Source organism: Micromys minutus (assembly GCF_963924665.1).
Source record: "Micromys minutus genome assembly, chromosome: 33".
NCBI lineage: Eukaryota > Metazoa > Chordata > Mammalia > Rodentia > Muridae > Micromys > Micromys minutus.
Genome location: NC_137968.1, coordinates 232,631 through 246,158, shown reverse-complemented (window position 1 = coordinate 246,158; position 13,528 = coordinate 232,631). Strand labels below are relative to the sequence as shown.

The 13,528-nt window shown below is 40.2% G+C and overlaps 1 pseudogene across 1 annotated transcript; it reads right to left on the bottom strand.

Moving 5' to 3' along the window:
• Window positions 1-10,849: 10,849 nt before the first annotated feature.
• Window positions 10,850-12,468, bottom strand: LOC308414197 (LIM domain kinase 2-like; annotated as a pseudogene). Its single transcript has one exon. The product of its transcript is annotated as an LIM domain kinase 2-like (transcript).
• Between the last annotated feature and the right edge of the window lie 1,060 nt (window positions 12,469-13,528).

Here is a 13,528-nt window from a genome sequence, read left to right as displayed (position 1 = left end):
CCAGCATCACTGAGGTAAAATCTTCTTGAGGGGAAGTATTTTCCAAAAGCACAAAGAAGCTGTGTTCCAGAGATAGACAAGGTTGTACCTCCAGCTGCAATTCAACTTGGTATTGTGTAAGAATCGCCCAGATGGTACTGGTTTTGAAGCCATGAAGGGGTCATGAAGTGCAGTTGTGGCTTGGCACTGTAAGAGACCATTGGTGAAGATGCAGCATCTGGTGTAGTTGATGGCCCAGGACTGCAAAGAGTCATACAAAGTTGAGGCTTGGCACCATGAAGAAAGCCTATGAGAGGATTTTGGTGAAGAGAAGACCTCAGTGTATTGGAGATGTCAGTACCATGGGATGATCACCAAGAACAACAGCAGTAGTGAAGTGGATCAACCTGAGCTTAGAGTGCTATAAAAAGCAAAGCTGGAGAAATGATGCCAGCCTTTTCGAGGAGCCCAGAAGATCATGTGTGGATCCCAGACATTGAAACAAGATTGAAGTTGTCTTGGATACTCTAAGAGTTTTGATATGTCAGAGCCATCAGATATCTGCTTAGAAATGCTATTAACAGGGAGTGTAGCCAGCCTAGGAAAACAAGTTTGTTGCAGTCAACAAAGATAAAAATTGATTTGGAGATACAAAGACCACTTTATCTCAGAAACAGAGATGTACAGTTTGGAGTTTGCCCAGTGTATTTCCTGTTCTGCTTTTGGGATTACAGTTAAGTGATTAGATGAATCTCAGAAGAGACTTTGGACTTTTGCCATTATTGAGACTTGTATAGACTACGGGAACTTTTGAAGTTTGACCAAATGTACTTTTTATTATGCTATAACTAGACATGGCCCTCATAGACATGTCTGAACAAGTCTTTCAGGGGTCAGGGAGGAAAATATGATGGTTTGTATATCAGAGAGTGACTCTATTAAAAGATGTGGCCTTGTTAGAGTTGGTGTGTCCACATGGAATGGGCTTTAAGACCCTCATCCTAGCTACCTGGAAGTCAATATTCTGTCAGTAGCCTTCTGATGAAGATGTGGAACTTTCAGCTTCTTTTGTACCAGGCCTGCCTAGGTGCTACCATGTTCCTACCTTGATAATAATAGACTGAACCTCTGAACCGCTAAGCCAGCCCCAGTGAAATATTACCCTTATATGAGTTACCTTGCTCCTGGTGTCCATTCATAGCAGTAAAATCCTAAGACATTCATTCTGTAAGGGATGGTGCATAATGCTTCCAAAACACAATAATTTCAGTTCAACACATATGGTATTGTTGCATCACACACACAGAGACACATACGCCAAAAATAAGTAGAAAGAAAAAGCAAAAAGAAGGAAAGCCTAGGACTCAGCATATAGGATGTATTTTCTGATTTCAGCAAAGACCTGAAAGTGTTCCCATGAACCCCCCTTTTTTTAAATGTAGTACCCAGCTTCAATTGTTTTATTAGGCAGCTGGAGTGTGCTTCAGGGCTCCGTCTGCTGGTGCCCTGTCTCATGGGAAGTATGCCTGCTGGCTAATGACTAGCAGTGGAGATTGCCTTCCTAAGCAGATGAGCACTCATTGGCTTTTCTGTCTCTTGAAAGCCAACTCAGCTTCTACAAATCCCTGGTTGAACCTTCTGTAGCTAATTAGATGGAGTTACCCTGCTCTATGTGCTGTCTTCTTATCCCAGGCCCCTCTATGCCCTGTGTTCTTTCACAAGATATTTGCTATATGTTTCTTAAACTGCTGCCCTAGAGGAGAGAAATCCACAGTACATGAATTCTTATGGTGGAGAATAGGCTTAGTTTATTCTCCAACAGCTGTAGAAGAAAGAAAGAGACACAATCCTTGAGCAGCAATCAGCAGACTTGCAATTTTGTGGAGGATATAAAAACATATGTGTCTGGAGCAATTATGACTTGGTACTAATTAACTTTTCTTATTTATAACCATCTCTCCCCTATTGAGCATAAAGGAAAATTGATAGGAAGAGAAAACCAATCAAATGGAAGAGTTTGATGATTGAGATACAGAATAGAAGGATTTCCGGGAAGCTTGGGACCATGGTTGCAGTAGTATGTGGTCCTTCTTTGCCCAGGCCTGTTGCCTTGAGATTTACTGAGGAGTAAATGTGGTAGTGGTAGGGAGTATCTGGATTATGGAATACTTAGAAAATACAAAGAAGGAAAAAAAAATTACCTAATAGCTCACCTCGCTAAGGCAAAGACTGACACACTTTTGGTATACTTTTGTCCAGACTGCTTTTTCTATGAGTATGTGTATTAGCCACAAAATTGAGATAATATAATTGATTTCGTTTTACACCTTGCTATTTCCACTTGGCCTTGTCTAAATATATTGAATTACCCTTGACCTTTCTTTGGGAATTTGAATTTTAGTGGCTGAACAGTTTTACTGTGTGGCTTTACCATAGTGAATTTTCTAGCCTCATTAGTTAAGTATTTGTGTCATTCTCAACTCATTATTCTAAACTATACCACAACCAATATCCAATGAAATATACCATCTAAGTCAGTAGTACTCAACTTGTGGGTTGAGACCCTTTTGGGGTTCAAATTACCATTTCACAGGGGTTGCCTAAGACCATTGGAAAACACAGATATTTACAATCACACAGATAATTACAACTCATAACAGTAGGAAATTTACAGTTATGCGGTAGCAAAAAAATAATTTTATGGTTGTAGGTTACCAAAACTCAAGGAACTATACTAAAGGGTGGCAGCATAGGAAAATTGAGAACCACTGATATAAATCATTCTGTGAATCTGAAATTCAGAAAAAAACTCAAGAATTTAAGATAAAGCTTGTGGTATAAGTACCTGGGGTAACCCAAGGGATACTGTCTAGCCAGCTCCCCTCTGCTCTGTTAACTATCATCTTACATAAGCTGTTCATTACTTTCACTCTACGAGCAAGACACTATTTTGTAAATCACTGATATATTTTTTTTTTAGTGTTTCAAATAGAACAGCCTGTTCACTGGGGGAAAAAAACGAATGACCCCAATGTCTGATCAATATGAGCCAATTATTTATTCTTTTTCAAATATTTATTCTAGTTCCCCAAAGACACATCTATTTTGTACAGGTTAAGTACAGTGAACTTATTGTATTCTGATCTTAGTGGGCATTTTCCCTCCTGAGTCAGAAAAGAAACAAGGCAAGTATAATAAAGGAAGAAGTATAAAATCTAGAAGACCCCAAAAGCTTTTAGTTTTTTGTTTTTGTCACAAGCACCAAACACTGAACAGAAGTTCTACAAATCTCATAAATATTCAGTAACTCAATGCTCCTGCAAATGCTATGAAGCATGAATCACTGTGATGAGAAAGCAGATCTCAGAAGGCAGACTAGGGGATAGAGCAAGGACTTGAACCCTTGAAGAAGATCAATGGTTCTCAGCTTTCCTAATGCTGCTACACTTTAATATATTTCCTCGTAATTTGGTAACCCCCAGCTGTAAAATTATTTTTGTTGCTACTGCATAACTGTAATTTTCCTACTGTTATGAATTATAATGCAAATATCTGTGTTTTCCAATGGTCTTAGGTGACCCTGTAAAATGGGAGTTTGATCCCCAAAAGGGTCTTGTAGAATTAATGTTGCTCCCATGCACGTTCATATTCAAATGTTTGTGTATTATTGTCAAAGATGCTAAGTCAAAGACAGATGGTTAAGTCGGAATCAATATGCATCTTTTTCTCCTTACTGGTTTTGATATTTCTCATTTTCTATAATCAGCACTTTAGTATCTATGATCTCAGTTTTGACTTTAGTGTTTAAAAAAAAAAACTGGCCTAAACCCTATTTGCTACATTGTGGTTACCTTTCCAGTATCTATGTGTGGCATTTTGAATAAGAATGACCTGCATAGGCTCATCTATTTGAGTGCTTGGTCCCCAATTGATAGACTGTTTGGGAGGTATTAGAAGGTATGGTCGTATTGAATGAAGTGTATCACTAGGCTTTGAGGTTTCAAAAACCCACAGTACTCTCAACCCCTCCCCCCTTTGTTGATTCAAAATGTTAGCTCTGTTACTGCTTCAGAGCACTGCCTGCCTGCTGCCATGCCTTGATGTTCATGACCTCACTCTCAAAAACTGTAAGTATTTTCCCAACGACATGTTTTCTTTTAAAAGTTGCATTGGTCATGGTGTTTCTTCACAGCAATAGAAAAGTAACTAAGACACCACACACTCTTCTTAGCTCTTCCTTCCGTTATAGAAGCCATCCGTTTTTGTGAGGTTTCACCTATACCTCATGGCCTCAGGGATTATTTGGAGAAATAATGGACATGGAGAAAGCACGGCCAAACCATGAGCACTGTGTATTGCCCAGGCCACAGGCACAGGTTCAGATTGGTTCATTTTGCCAAGCACAAAGCTTCGTTAATCAGCTGGGAAAGAGAATACCTCTTCTTTCTTTCACTTTCCATTGCCCTCTACCTTAGATCTGTAATGGTATCAAATCTTCTCCTCTTTGACCTTACCTCTGCAAAGAGCCAGTAACAGAAGGTGGAATACACATTTACTGGGCATTGAAAATAATGGAGATATGTGCATGTTGCCGAGAACTATGAAGCATGGCATGAAGCATTAACCTGCTGTTCCATATCTACATCGTGGCTATAGTCTGGCCTTTCCTCCTGTCACTGGATCCCAATATGATGTGCATGTCAATTCTTCTGACACCAACCTTTTACATTTTCTTGGGCTTCTCACCCTTATCCTCTCTAGCTGTTTCACTAAATAAAAACGTTATTTTATTTGTGGAAAAATCCAGCCTTTCTATGTTCCACTCTCTTCTTCATAACAAGACCTATAGCTTACTACTGACCTTCAGTGAAAATAAAAATCAATTTGTTTTTTAAAACATAACTTGTCTGTGAGAAATTCTGCTGTGGCACCAGGTTTGCTTCGCTTGTCCCTGTTTCCCAATTAAAGTATGACCCACCCTATCACCCAAACATACATATGCGTGGACTTTTCAGTCCATATCCTGTCAGTCATCATGTCCTATGCACTGTACTTCTACAAAGGAGCTCAGTGATCTTTTTCTAACCCCACACCACCATGCAGATACAGTTAAGTCACCCTTGTTTCCCTTCCAGGGGGCCCAATCTGTAGACTATATTTAGGGAAAAAAATAAAAGTAAAAACAATTCCACGCATGTCTCCTTAAGTCTAAATGTATTTACAATAAGAAATCCAGACAGATTATCAGCTTGTCTGCTCCTCTGAAGACCCCAGAGTTTGAAGCCCTCCCAGGAGGACTGCTACATCCAGGACCACAGGTGAGGAATCTTCCCAAATAACTGCAGCAGCTGCGAACCCCCAGGAACCCAGCAGACTTGGAACCCATTTTCACTGCCACTCCCTGTATTAATTCCAACCCCTTTCTGGCTTGTGCCTTCTGCCTGGGCAAATCATCAACGTGTTTGCTCTTCTGAAGATACCCAACTGTGAAGGCCTCCCAGGAGATCTGCTATAGCCAGAGAGACAGACCTCACAGGAAACCTACAGCAACCTAGGGACATAGGCAGGCTCAAGAAAGACACATACAGGTCAGCTAGCACCAGAGATAACCAGATGGTGAGATGCAAGTGTACCCGCTGGTTTTGTGTCAACTTGACACAAGCTGGAGTCATCACAGAGAAGGAGCCTCAGCTGAGGAAATGCCTCCATGAGATCCAGCTGTAAAGCATTTTCTCAACTAGTGATCAATGGGGGAGGACCCAGCCCATTGTGGGTGGAGCCATCCCTGGGCTGGTAGACATGGGTTCAACAAGAAAGCAGGCTGAGCAAGCCAGGGGAAGCAAACCAGTAAATAACATCCCTCCATGGCCTCTGCATCAGCTCCTGCTTCCTGACCTGCTTGAGTTCCTGTCCTGACTTCCTTTGGTGATAAACAGCAATGTGGAAGTGTAAGCTGAATCAACCCTTTCCTCCCCAACTTACTTCTTGGTCATGATGTTTGTGCAGGAATAGAAACACTGATTAAAACAGAAAGACTATAAGCAAGAGATGCCAATATACTTTGGCACCATCAGAACCCAGTTCTCCCAACACAGAAATCCCTGGATATCTCAAAATGCCTGAAAAGCAAACTAATAATCTAAAATCCCATCTCATGAAGACGATAGAGACCTTTAAGGAAGGATATAAGGAACTCTCTCAAAGAAAACACAGGGAAACAGGTATAAACCCTTAAAGAGAAAACAGATAAATACCTCAAGAAATATAGGAAAATACAACAAGTGAACAACCTGAGCAAAATGTCCCAAGACCTAAAAATGGAAGTAGAAACAATAAACAAATACAAATGGAGGCAATCCTGAAAATAAAAAATATGGGAAAGAGGTCAGGAACTACAGATGAAAGCATCAACAACAGAATATGAGAGGTAAAAGAGATAATCTCAGGCATAGGAGATATCTAAGAAGATATTGACAAAACAGTCAAAGAAAATTCAAAACAAAAACTACTAACATAAAATATGTAGGAAATCTAGGACACAATGAAAGACCAAATCTACAAATAATAGGAATAGAAGAGAGCAAAGATTCCCAGCTCAAATATATCTAAAAATATCTTTATCAAAATTATAGAAGAAAATTTCCCCAAGCAAATGAAAGAAGTGGCCATAAATTTATAAGAAGCCTATAGAATTTCACATAGATTGGACCAGAAAAGAAAATCCTGTTAACACATAATAATCAAAAAACTAAATGCACAGGATAAAGAATATCAAAAGCTGTAAAGAAAAAATATCAAGTTACATATAAAGGCAGACCTTTCAGAATTACACAGAGTTCTCAACAGAGACCATAAAATCCAGAAGAGCCAGGACAGAGGTCATGCAGACCCTAAGAGAACACAACTGCCAGCCCAGGCTATGATACCCTGCAAAACTCTCAACCATCAAAGATGGAGAAACAGTCCTGTCATGTTAAAAGTATTGGAGAGATCAAGAATTCAACGCCAGTACCTAAACATAAAAAAGCAATATACAGCAAACCAAAAGTCAATATCAAAATGAATGGAAAGATATTGAATCAAGCCAACTAAAATCAGGGACAAGACAGGATGTCCACTCTCCCTGTACCTAGGCAATATAGTACTTGAAATTCTAGCCAGAGTAATAAGACAACAAAAGGAAATCACAGAGATACAATTTGACAAATAAGAATCAAACTATCACTACTTGCAGATGATATGATAGTATATATAAGGGGCCCCAAAAATACTACTAGAGAAGTTCTACAGCTGAAAAACAGCTTTAAAAAAGTGAATAGATATAAATTTCACTCAAACAAATCAGTAGCCTTCCTCTACTCAAAGGTGAAAAAATAGGAAAATGACACCTTTCACAATATTCACAAATAATATAGAATACATTGAAGTAACTCTAACAAAACAAGTGAAAGATCTGTATGGCAAAAACTCCAAATCCCTGAAAAATAGAAATTGAAGAAGACCTGAGAAGTTGGAAAAATCTTTCATTCTCATGGATTGATAGATTAATGTAGTAAAAATGTCCATTCTACCAAAAGCAATCTACAGATTCAATGAAATCCCCATCAAGATTCCAACATAATTCTTCAAAGACATGGAAAGAGCAATTTTCAAATTCATCTATAAAAACAAAATGCCCAGAATAGTGAAAAAAATTCTCAAAAATAAAAAAAAAAAAACTGTTGGGTAAATCACCATCCCTGACCTCACACTATACTACAGGGCAATAGTGATAAAAGGCTGCAAGGTATTGGTATAGAGATAGGCAGGTTGATCAATGGAATAGATTTGAAGATCCAGAAATAAAGCCATACACTCACAGACATTTGATCTTTGACAAAGAAGACAAAAATATAAAATGGCAAAAAGAAAGCATCTTCAATAAATGTTGTTGGTCTAACTGGTTGTCTGTATGTAGAATGATAAAAATAGATTCATGTTTGTCACCTTGCACAAAGCTTAAGTCCAAGTGGATCAAGGACCTCAACATAAAATCAGATACACTGAAACTAATAGAAAAGAAATAATGGGAAAGATCCATGAACTCATGTGCATGGGGGGAGAGGGAAGGATTTCCTAACCAGAACTCCAGTGTCTCAAGCTCTAAGATCAAGAATAGACAAATTGGACCTCATGAAACTGGAAAGCTTTTGTAAGGCAAAGGACATAGTTCTTATGGCAAATTGGCAACCTAAAGGTTGGGAAAATATCTTTACTAACCTCACACCCAATAGAAAGGTAATATCCAAAATATATAAATAACTCAAGAAACTAACCACCAAACAAACAAACAACCCAATCAAAAAATGAGGTATAGAACTAAACAAAGAATTCACAACAGAGGAATCTCAGATGGCCAAAGAAACACTTATAAACATGTTCAAAGTCCTTAATAATCAGAGAAATGAAAATCAAAATGCACCCTAGATTCCATCTTATACTAATCAGAATGGCTAAGATAAAAAAAACTCAGGTGGCAACACATATTGGTGAAGATGTGGAGAAAGAGGAACACTTTTCCATTGCTGGTGGGATTGAAGACTGGTACAACCACCCTGGAAATCAATCTGGAGATTCCTCAGAAAGTTGAAAACAGATCTCCCTATAGATCCAGCTATACCATTCTTGGCCTTATACCCAAAAGATATCCTACCATGCCACAGGGGTATATCCTTCACTATATTCATACTGGCCTTATTTGTAATAGCCAAAAACTGGAAATAACCCAGATGTCTCAAAATGGTAGGATGGATACAGAAAATGTGATTCATTTACACAATGGAATACTATTTAGCTATTAAAAATGAGGACATCATGAATTTTGCAGGCAAATGGATGGGACTAGAAAATACCATCCTTAGTGAAGTTACTCAGACTCAAAGGGACATACATTTTATGTAGTTACTAATAAGTGGGTATTAGTCAGGATAATCCACAGAACTCAAGATTAACAAGTTGAAGGTTCCAATTGAGGATGAGTCAATCCCACTTGGGAGGGAGAAGAAAACAATCAGGGGTGGGGGAGAGGAACCTGGGTGGAAGAGGAGATAGGGAGGAGAAAGGGGAACATGATCTGGTATTCAGGAAGCAGGAATGAAGCGCTAAGGACCGGCAGAATGGATTGAAACAGGCAACTTCAGGAGGTTGAAGGTGTGGGGCTGGACCCTCTAGATTGTACCAGAAACCTGGGAGGTGAGAAACTCTCAGAACTCAAAGAGGGAGATTTTAAATGAAATGCCCAACAGTGCAGAGAGGGAGCTTGGAATGTCTACCACCAACAGAAAGACAGGGAATCAATTCAAGTGATGGAGTTGTCATTCCACAGTTAAAAACTCTGACCCAGAATTGTTCCTCTCTCAAAGAACTGAAGAGACAAAAAATGGAGAAGAGACTGAGGTCCCTGGCCCAACTTGGGATCCATTTCAAGGGCTGATGCTATTATTGATGCTATGGTGTGCTTACAGACATGAGCCTAGAATGGCTTTGAAAGGCCCAACAAGCAGCTGACCAAGACAGACACAGATACTTACACCAAACCAATGGAATGAAGTTGGGGACCTCTATGGTTGAGTTATGGAAAGGCTGGAAGAAGTTGGGGAGGAGGGTGACCCCATAGGAAGACCAGCAGTCTCAACTAATCTGGACCCATGAGATCTGTCAGACAAAGAGTCATCAATCAAGCAACATACCTAGGCTGATATGAGGCACCTGACACATATACAGCAGTAGACTGCCTGGTCTGGCCTCAGTGAGAGAAGAGGCCCCAGGGAGTAAGAAGGTCTGGTGGAGTTGGGAACAGTGGGAGCATCTTCTCAGAGACATGGGAGGAGGAATGGGATGAGGGCAGACTGGGAGGGGTATAACGACTAGACTATAAGAAAAGATTAACAATTTAAGACAGAAAGAAAGACAATCATGTCACTAGTGAAATAAAATATTGCCAAATTTTTATGCCCATCAATTTAACACTTTTGTGTTTCTTGCAAAGCTCCAAGACTATTTTAACCAAATAGTAATGACAGACACAGTTCTGATTAGAATTTTGGACGGAAATGAATATTCAAAGCTGGGTGTATCGGCCCACACCTTTATTCCCAGCGCTTGGGTAGCCAGCCTGGTCTATGAAGTGAGTCCAGGACAGTTAGGGTTGTGATACACGGTAAAACCCCATCTCAAAAAAATGAAACAAAACAAAAAATGTAAAACTAAATAAATGTTCTTTTTCAGATGTTGATACCAATCATTTCTTATGTTATTCCATTTGGTTATAATTGAATTAAGATGGTAATGCTGGCTGTTCTTGTCTGGTCCTTTAATTTAAAAGCTTTTGGAATTTTACCCCCTGGAATGATGTTTGTTACACTATTGATTTTGATAGATTTTTTTTTTATAATAGCCAATAACACATTGTAGTTTTTCTGAAATCTTCATATGGAATATCTGCTGAATTTCATTAAGTGCCCCTTGAGAACCATTAATAAGATCATATGGTTTTCTATCTCTATTGATAAAAATTTGTTGATGAATTTCCTGGTTGGAACCTTGTAGCTTCGAATGTCCAGTGGTAATGTTTGAACACATCTGTAGATTCCTTCTTAGACTTTGACTTATTAGTTCTGCCTCTAAACTTGTAAGATTGCCCCACAGTTCTCTTTTTGCACTGTCTTTATTCCATTTTTATATTTTTTGTTAACTGCTTAATTTAATTACTCTGCTTTATGGCCCCGTGTAGGCCCACCACTCCCATACTTGCTGGGGACAGCACAAGCTACAGTCTCCAAGATCTCAATCGACAGAGGATCTGAGTAGGTCTTAGTTACAGGCTCTTGGTCTAGAATTCAGGCTTTTTGGATTTACAGACAGAAACTGGGCCCAAAAACCTTTGGAGAATTCTTTCCCAGCATCGAAGTGCCTCCTGCTCAATGATCTCAAAGAGAATGATCTCAAAAGAGAAGACAACCACCGACTCATTGTAGCTCTTGCCATTCTTGCCAAAATGCCATTCTCAGCATCTTGGAGGCCATCCAGTAAGGGTTTCCCACCACAGTGTAGCACTTCTTGTGGTCACTCTTACATAAGGTGCATTTCTTGGTGGTGGCCTTCCCTACTGGAGGCCCTTTCCTCTTTTCTACTATAAGACGTGACACTCCAAAGTTGACTACCACCATCGTCTTGTCCAATTTGGTGAGACAGTTGTGTAAGTTCAGATCCCAGTGAAAGATGCTCATGGAGTGTTAAATAGGCTGTTTTAGGGGAGATGCCTTTGGCAAACCTGATCTTCTGTTGCCAGGGGAACGATTCCACATTGCACAGAAAGTCTTTCAGTGTGTTTCCCTTAATATACTCTGTCAGCAATTCAGCTTCTTGTTCTTGTACAGAACACCTCTGAATTTGAATATATTAGGGTGGCCTAGGCTTCAAATTACTAGAAATTCCTCAGCAGGGAAAGTCTTCTGGGTTTCCTCATCACAGAGAATTGACTCCTTCATGACCATCACTTTGCCTGTGGCTTTGTTGGCCTGCCCAAAGATCAGGTCAAAAAGACAGAAGATCTGCTCTGAGTAGCTTGCTGAAGCCTACTAGGGATTCTGAGCAGCTAATGTCTCTCGAATGAGGAGCAGTGGCTTCTTGGGGAAGTTGGGGCCAGGAGACTTGGGAGTACTGTTACTGTGCCTCAGAAAATGTATCCTCAGTGTTCTCTTCTGATTCTCCTTGGTGTCTAAGGTGCTAAGCTTGAGAGAGTGTCCAGTACTCTGCATGTGGGGAGAAAGCTGGGTATCTAGCCGTAACTGGTCCAGACTAAACAGGGCCATGGTCAATCGGCAGCTGAAGTGCCTGGATTGTCTGGTTAATCTCATCCTTCACCTCCTTCATCTCCATCCTCGGAGAGTGAGGACAAGGGTCCCATTGGTCTCCCAGATGCAGTCCCCAGGGTGGGTAGCATTGGGTGACCTTTCAATTGCATGGTGGTGGCATAGTTAGAAGAGGCACTTTCCATGAACACCAAGAAGACACATCTGCACTCTATAGTGGCAGGCATGGAGATGAGTATGACAGAGTAAGGCCCTGGTCCTGGACAGTCTTTCAGACATAGGTGCCAGCATCACCTTGTTGTGGTACTTCCTGCAGTGGACTGTAGCATGCTGCACTAGGGCATATGCATCACCATTCTCAATGATCTTTGCAACTCCTGCAGGCAAAGCACTCTGGGTGCTACTCAAACTCCCCAGCCACTATGGCCTACCCTGTCATCAGCAGGGAGCACCCATGGCAAAATTCTCCAAACTTGGCTCAGTTTTCTTTGTGGCAGTGTAGCTTCCCATCCTTCTCATAGTACCTGCTGGTGAGAGATTCCTGGCATTCTGAACACCTAAAGAGGTCTCTGGAGTTGAAGTAAGCCTGGACAGACAAAGATGTTCCAACATACAATAAGGACACATGCTCCACCATGTTTGTAGCAGCCTTATTTATAATAGCCAGAAGCTGGAAAGAACCCAGATGTCCTTTAGTAGATGAACGGATACAGAAATTATGGTATATTTACACAATGGAGTACTGCTCAGCTATTAGAAACAGTAACTTTATGAAAGTTCCTAAGAAAATGGCTGCATCTAGAGAATATCATCCTGAGTGAGGTAACCCAGTCATAAAAGAACAGACATAATATGCGGTCACTGATAATTGGATACTAGTGCCAGAAAGCTCTGAATACCCAAGAAACAGCGCGCGCGCACACACACACACAACAGAAAAAAGAAAGAAAGAAAGAAAGAAAGAAAGAAAGAAAGGCCAAAAAGTGGAAGCCTCAGTCGTTCTTAGAAAACAAAAGCGACAAGTGTATAGCATCCACTCAGAGTCGGGTACACCTAGACCTTAAATCATTAATAACTCAAGAGCTAAGAAGATAGCCTTGTGGCAATTTTCGGTATTTAAAAATCATTATGTTTAATCTTTACACACCAAGAACCCTTTGACTATTTCCATGTTACATTTTGCTTTACATGTACTTTATGCTCGTTGTAACTAGTAAGATTTCAGTGCATACTATCAAACCTTTAAAAAAAAGTCAAGTACTGACAAATATATATTCATATAGTTTTATGTCAAAATGCTTTAATAACCTGCTTCTCCCAAAGCCCAACCCAACTGCCAAAACATCTCTGAAGTCCAGCAGTGAACAGATAAGATTGGAAATGCAGACATTTTCTGGGGTGGGCCATCCCTGAAGCCAGCTCTATGTGGGCACTACTTTTAGATCCCCAGCTGAGCCCTTTATATAGCTCAGGCTCTCACATAGTCAGGTACAGGAAGAAAAACAACTACAGCAACATACTTAACTACTCAGGTGCCCTGTAAAAACTCCCTACTATGTGTCAGCAGCAACTGGGCAGAAAACTCACCTATACGAGTGAAGATCAGATGAGCAAAAAAGTAAAGCTGCTTCCTTGTCCTTTGATCTGGGCCACTACCCCAAAGTACCAACCCACATTCAGAGTGGGTCTTTCCACAT